Source organism: Vanacampus margaritifer, chromosome 9, assembly GCF_051991255.1.
Source record: "Vanacampus margaritifer isolate UIUO_Vmar chromosome 9, RoL_Vmar_1.0, whole genome shotgun sequence".
NCBI classification, from domain to species: domain Eukaryota; kingdom Metazoa; phylum Chordata; class Actinopteri; order Syngnathiformes; family Syngnathidae; genus Vanacampus; species Vanacampus margaritifer.
In genome coordinates this window covers 13,030,660-13,038,200 of record NC_135440.1, presented here as the reverse complement: position 1 = coordinate 13,038,200, position 7,541 = coordinate 13,030,660, and the positions used below count along the sequence as shown (strand labels likewise).

Here is a 7,541-nt window from a genome sequence, read left to right as displayed (position 1 = left end):
GCAGAGATCACCGATGATTGCTGTTGCGGGTGGATGCAAGCCCTTCTCCTCTTTGTAATTATTTCCATTTTTTTTTCTGATTTTCAATCAATTTTTGCCCTTACCCCCTTGTGTTCCCTTGCAGCAGCAGTCAAGAAGCAGATGAAAACATTTTAGCATCGCAGGTGGAACCTTTTCACTGTTTGTGGTAATGTAGCTTCCTTTGTTGTTGTAATGATTGCAGAGCAGAAAAAGAAGGGAAGGAGGGAAAGAGTACCGATCAAATAGAAAAATACTGCAAAGAAAAAACCTACCACATACACAGGAAGAAAAAAACGATAATCCGTAAATGCTATAATGGTGATAAAAAGTGTTATTATTACTTCCAAGAAAGCAGTTTGTCATATTTGATAAAATTTTCATATCATGCATTTTGAGCTTTTCAAAATGTTAAACCTGAACCGTGATGGTATTTACACAAAACAAACAAAACAATGTTGTGAGATGCGTGATTACAAGTGAGCTCAGTCCATGTTGGCACTTTGACTCTTAAATCTTACAAATTATAGTTAGTGTGTGAACCATGGATACACACACACACATGCTGAGACACACTGTCCCTGCATTGCCCTATCCAGGAATAACAATGCATAATTCATGTCCTGAAGTCTCGTCTGCAGACAAAAGTCAGCGTTGCATCAATTATTTATTGAAAACAGCTCACATGATGAATCCTTGAACAAACAGAGCATCTAGTGAGAGCTGTACCTATTCATTTTTTTTTCCTATTTGTGTTTTGGCATGGATTTAAGTGGGCTCATTAGCAGAAATGAGGATGTAGGGAGACAAATGTCGAGGGAGTGAGTGAGGAGAGATGTAGAAAACCAATTGGAGGTGTGAGGGAAAAGGATAAAGTAATGTTTTTGTGTAGGTAAGAGTTAATGAGAGGCCTAGGTCAGCTAAATAATTAAAGGATTCCGAATGCCAATGGATTGGCATACTTAAAGTTTTGCATCACTACTCAAATACCCAAACCAGTTCAACCTGGACGGTGCATGTATACAGAAATATATTTTACAATTTGAATCACTACTGCATCACTGAACCTTCCACCACCAAGAATCATAATTGCACCTATTTTCTGTTTGCCATTCTCCATGAACTAGGGAGCAGCCTGCTTACTAACAAACAAATGGAACAGAAATTCATCACTATGATTCTTGTTTTACTTTTCTTAACAGCTCTGCCTTGGTGGAGGGCTGCACTGTATAGAATGATATTCTGGTCATTATAGAATTTCTAAAATGAAAAATATGCTTTTTCAGGGTGCTGTTTATGATTGTTAAGATATGAACGTAAGGCTGTTCTTAAAATGTGTGCTTGTCCAAATGTAACAGATTGAAGAAACTGTATTAGACAGTATGATTTAGTTGTAACCAAATCAAGAGCAAACTTAAATTCAAATGTTTAAAACATGAATAAAAACAAAATACAATGATTTGCAAATGCTTTTCAACCTCAGGCAGCATTACATTAAAAATCTGAGATGGACTAATATAAAGTGGAAAAGTGAGCTGTGGTCTGACGAGTCCGCAATTCACATTGTTTTGGGAAATCATGGTCAAAGAGGAAAAATAATATTTGGACAGTTATCAGTGTAATGTTAAAAACATGTGATGGTGTGAGGGTGTGTTAGTGTCACGATGGCATAGGTATTTTGCACATCTGTAAAGATATTATTAGGCTACTGCTGAAAGAGGTTTTGGAGCAACATGTGCTGCCATCCAAGCAATGTCTTTTTCCACGGATGTCCCTGCTTATTTCAGCAAGGAAATGTCAAGCCACATTCTGCATATGTTACAACAGCGTGGCTTCATAGTAAACACGTGCAAGTATTAGACTGGCCTGCCAGCAGTCCAGACCTGTCTCTCGTTGAAAATGCTGCATTAAGAAGTAGAGAACTTGGACTGTTGAGTAGCTGAAGTTGTACATCTAGCAAGAATAGGAAAGAATTTGACCAACAAAGTTTCAACAATTGTCCTCAAATATCCTTATTGCTTATTGAGGTTTTATTTTATTTTATTTTTTTTTAAGGAATGGTGATGTAAAATATAAACATGCCGCTCTCCCATATTTTTTGGAACGTGTTGCACAAAAACATTACAAAAACGATAGTTCTTCAGTTTAAACATTAAACATCTGGTCTTTGTAGTATATTGAATTTAAGAAAGGTTGAAAAGGATTTGCCAATCATTCTCTTCTGTTTTTACATATTACACAATGTTCCAACTTCATTGTACTTTGTAATTGGGGTTTGTACTTCATTGACAAAAACCTGTCAATTACTTGTAAGTCCTTTCATCCAATGGGGCATTTGTGAGGACAGCGATCACTCATGTTGAACGAGTAATCTTGACTCAACAGAACCATTCCTCAATCGTGCTTTGATAGGGCTTGTTTTGTGCACTGAGGCACAGCTGCACTGGAATAGAAAAGTGTCTTCCCCAAATAGTTCCCACAACATTAGATGTGTACGATTGTCCAGAATGTCTTGGTTTGTTCTGAAGCCTTTAGATTTTTATTGTCTCACCTCCATGAACCTTTACGTTAGTTCATAGGGTCATGTCTCAATGCTTGACGCAATTCCGTCTTAGTATTTTGCTTGGTGACGTAAGATGAAAGATTTGCTTGCAGCTGCTTAGCCATAACTATGAAGGTCCTGGCGCACAGTTTTCCTGGTGGTGTTAATGCCAGAGGAGGTTTGGAACGCTGTATTTTTTGAGTCAGCAGAGCGTTGGCGACTTTTACGCACCATGTGTTCTGCATTCAAGGACTCTGTGACTATGTGGTCTACCGCTTTGTAGCTGAGTCACTGTTTTTCCCAAACAACTGTTAATAAGACCACTTGCAGCTGACCGTAGAAAATCTAGCAATCATAAGGAGTTACCATTTTCTCGAAGTCCCTTCCATCAGTTATCCAAGACATTAAGTATATTTTATTCAGGCAAGATTTTCTATTCATTTTTACTTTTAAAGGTGAATGGTGACATACGGGCATTTTGATGGTAGGGAAAAAATCTAATCCAGTATTGCAAAGATTGAATAATTAATGTGTTCTGATAAAAAGAATGAAATAATCATAGCCTAGTGGATGTTGGAGGGACATCAAACCCAGAGTTGGAGCTTGGCAGACTGAGCCCAGAAGGGTAGGAGGGCATTATGTATTTGGGATGACTGCCCTGTGAAATAATAATGAATAGCAAAGTGTTTGGGGGATTACAAGATTTTTGTTCAGCGCAGTACCTGACACTTTATCGGTGCCCACCCATGTTTTTTAAAGCATGACCATGGCACAGCAGTCCAGCATTAATACTGCAAGATTTTCTGGAAACAGAAGGCCTGTTCAGGATTCCAGTAAACTGCTGCGGAGAATGACACACACAGTTAGCCGCTTGTGCTTATTGAAAGATGATCATGGCACACATACTAAAAAAAGGACTTCATAATAGCTTGTCAAATCTTCAAATTGACAGTTCAATTACACTTCTTATCTGTAGGGGGCTCAAGTGAGCAAAACTACAGTTTGATAATTGCCTTGTGCTATTATTAAAATCCAAGTTAAAATACGAGAACGTTTTTTGTTAGTCCATATTACAAAAAATCTGGCTTTAAAAAATACATACACTCAGATTAGACAGGTGTTACTATTCTGGGGGCAGTGGAAGGGTTATATATTGATTTAAGAGACTCAAATGGGGAGAAAAGGAAATAAAGACCTTATCAACCAACGATAATCAAAACAGTACCTCTCACCCAATTACTTTTGTGCATAGGTAAACAGATAACAATTAGTTTTATTTAGCTGATAAAATGCAATTGCCAATTAATCTTCCCATTGACCAAAGACCAGGATTATATTTATGTGTTTATTATCTGCTGAGTGAAAGTGTCTCTTCGACAGACAACCATTGCATAGTAAAAGTGTATTCATAGAGTTCATTTCTAAACAAACTTGACTTTGTGGCTTCTGTGGAGCAGACCATCAAAATTCAACATTCAGTTTTATGCTTCTATAAAATCACAGTGGAATGGAATAATATTTTCTTGGTCCACTATGGACCAGTGAAGCCCATTTTAATGGCCACAAAAATCCATTCATGAATGCAGTATACATATTTAAGATGCCTTTATAGATGTTCACGCATACACATAAACATTCATAACATACTATGGGTCATAATTTCAAATAATGCTGCTTTTTTAATTTTTTTTTATTGAGGGCCACATTTTAAGATGCAACAGAAATACCTGATGCACACAGTAGCTATATTGATATTTATTCCAAATAATTGCTACTGCAGAGCTCATGACCCCCAAAATATTGGCATCTGTTTGGTCTATCGCCATTCATTTGAGTAGTGTAAAGGCATGCAGCTCAAAAGGCCATATATATTTATTTATATCTGTGGTAATAATGAAAAGGGCAATAATGATGTAATGAGTAGCATAGCGCAATGGGTTGATTTTGATTATAATAAAATTAAGATTATGTTCAACATCAGAGGTTAGGGTTTCATTGGACACCGACTAATTTTACACTGCCTGTTAGGTTTGAATTTTTCTGTGTCCCTCTTCTTTGTAAATGGAACTGACACTGAAAGGGATCTAAATAAAGTCGCCTTTAGAATTGCTGTCATACATCACACCAGGCCGTTGCGATGATCAAACACATTAGTCTGATTCCATGTTTAAACAAACACACATCTGCGGGAATATTATAGTATAGTTCTGTGTGAAAGTCATATCTTGTGCTATGGATTTAGTTTGGCAGCATCTATGCATCAAAACGTCTTCAGCTGTCCTATCAGGTAAAGGGTAAAGGACAAAAAATATGCTTTGGAAAAAAAAAGGCCATGGAGACCATGACAGGAGGCGAACGGGAGCTAATCTTGGAACTAAAATAAGAGTACTAGGAAAAGTATGTCACTTGATGTAAGGTGTGGCCTTTTATATAATGAGATCCACCCCTCTGTCCAACTCAAAACGCTTTAACTCTGAATAGTGTTCCACTCATAGGTCTTATTTTATTAATTCACTGTTTCCTCTATTATAGGTTGCCTTCTCTGCGATCCACATTGTGAGAAGACCACCTCACAGGGATTTTCCCCTTCACCAGGTAACCACAAAGGAAGAAAAGAAGCACATTATCCACATAGACACACGCGCACACACACACACGCAGACACGCACACGCTCTCTCTCTTATTTTTGTACTATAAAATGCTACAATGCTGACCACCAGCGCAGCAGGAAACCGACGCGCGCACACATGCGAACGCAGAAAGCCACGTACACACAGCATTATCTTTATGAGGTGTTATACACCAGTGACCACCAACACGGGGTCTCAGTGTTCTCTAATCCACACTGGGGCTGAATAGGCTGCTCCGTGCAGTAGAGGGATTACACTGACGGATTAATGGGTGTTTTAATTTGAGTCATTGTAAATGCCTTGATAATGAGGGAAGGTGCACAGAGGAATAGTACAGCCTCTTTACAATAGCATTAAATATGTTATAAATGTCAATTTCATCCCATATACTTCATGTAATAATCTCAAACGCTGTATGCATCAGACTCCTTTTTATGTGAAAAAAAGATGAACATATTAAGTCTGGTATTGCTACAAGTATTACTTCTTAAGAACAGCCTTTTTTTTAGTCCAATTATACTTGTGATGACTGTGTTTTGGGTTGACTCATTGTGTTGTGATGCTGATGTTATCAATTGCTATGCAGTTACTATGTCCCTTATGGTGAAGTTGTCATTTGCTATTCAGTTGCTAAAGTCCGGTATTAGTCACTTTTATTTTTTCTAGTCACTCTTATTTTATCATTTAGGCCTTTATTCTGTCATATACAGTACAGGGAGTCCTCGAGTTATGGCCAAGTTGCGTTCGATTTAAGTTGGATTTCACCGTTAGATTTCATCAAAATACTTAATACGGACAAGGCATGGGCGCCGTAAAGTAGAAAGGATGAAGTTTGCGTACGACATAACTCGAGGATTCCCTGTATATAGAATTGTGAATTACCCTAGCGAGAGCTACTGAATGACACTTTTGTCATTTCCTCCAAGTTCTCTCAGCACGTTGATGTTTCTTCCATGCAAGCTTTAGTCCAGCCCTTCTCGCTGTGGTAACTTTGTACTTTTTGAGTTCTGCATCCAGCCCACACAAGGTTCTTAGTCAAGTGCTTTCTTCAAAGTCATCTCAATCCAGCCCTGCTCTCTGTTGTTACTTTGTATTTTTGTAAATAAAGATTTTCTGTTTCCCAACTACTGTGTCTAGTCTGTGTTTGGGTCCTAATTCCTCATTTTACATGACAATGATATTTGTCATGATCATGATGGATTCATTGGTAAGAAGTAATGATTGTTCAGATTTTAATTTTTTTTATAATGAAAAGTACACATTTATGAAACAACATCCGCTCAATTTTAAAAATGCTCAAAAAAATTGCCACAACAAGAAAACCTGTTTGCGACTATAAAGAAGTGTTTGAAATTTGCAACCGTTTGCAACATTTAAGGAAACCTGAGGAAAAACTAACATTCGCTACGTTGGCAAACACTTGGTGAGATACTAACTTTAACCTAACATGCATGTTTTGGGAATGTGGGAGGGAGGGAGCACAGTGTGAGAGAAAAAAAATCCACACAGAAGGGCTAGAGCCTGGATTAAACGCACATCCTCATAACAGTGAGGCGGATCTACCATTCACTCAACCTGCATCATGTCAAATAAAATAAAAAAACTTTAAATAACATAGTACAGATCATGACACAGGCTGCTTTTATTCAATCTGAATAGACCTTTTTTGGTAGCTATTAGTCTCATCATCAGCCTTTGAATGTACACTTTGCAAAACGCAAAACAATGCAATGCATGTAGGAAAAGGGCACTTTCTTACTCAGTATGCCCATTTTGATGTGAAGCTGCATTCAAATCAAGCTACCAAAATTGTACTCTCCAAATTGGAATGCACTTCAAAATGGGCCAATTGGGACATCCTTATTGAAATGGAGATGCTTTTTGCAAATAAAATGACACCCCTCTTATTATGAAACACACACATGTGAGTAGCAAGAAGGAAATTAGGAGTAAATTGGCCCATCCTGACAGATTTCCATTAATTGTGGTGGTGGTATTGTCAGAGCATGGCAGGCTGACACAGATGGGCGATGGCTGATATGTTTGGAAGAAAAATTTAAAATTGAAATGCTCTTCATGTGTGAATACCGACACCTGCGGCAATCAGGTGGCTGTGTTTATTGTATGTAGTGTGAGCGGCATGCAGTTCCGTATTTACCCATAATTCTCTCTGTCCCTGGCTGTCTCATTTCCAGGGTCTCGCCTTGCTTTCTGGTGCCAGGTTTGTTGACTGACGAACAACAGTTGTGGTCAAGAAAATGTGCTGCAATTTCATTTTTCTTTTACATGTGATTGAGCTGCTGGCTGAACCCGAAGCGATTGAAATTCATTGGTAACACCCTCCCGACTT

At 38.1% G+C, this 7,541-nt stretch overlaps 1 long non-coding RNA gene across 1 annotated transcript; it reads left to right on the top strand.

Moving 5' to 3' along the window:
* LOC144058478 (uncharacterized) lies at positions 1–5,875 on the top strand. The gene is made up of 3 exons (XR_013295442.1): positions 1–54; positions 125–187; positions 5,093–5,875. It is a non-coding gene; the product is annotated as an uncharacterized LOC144058478 (long non-coding RNA).
* The last annotated feature ends 1,666 nt before the right edge of the window (positions 5,876–7,541 follow it).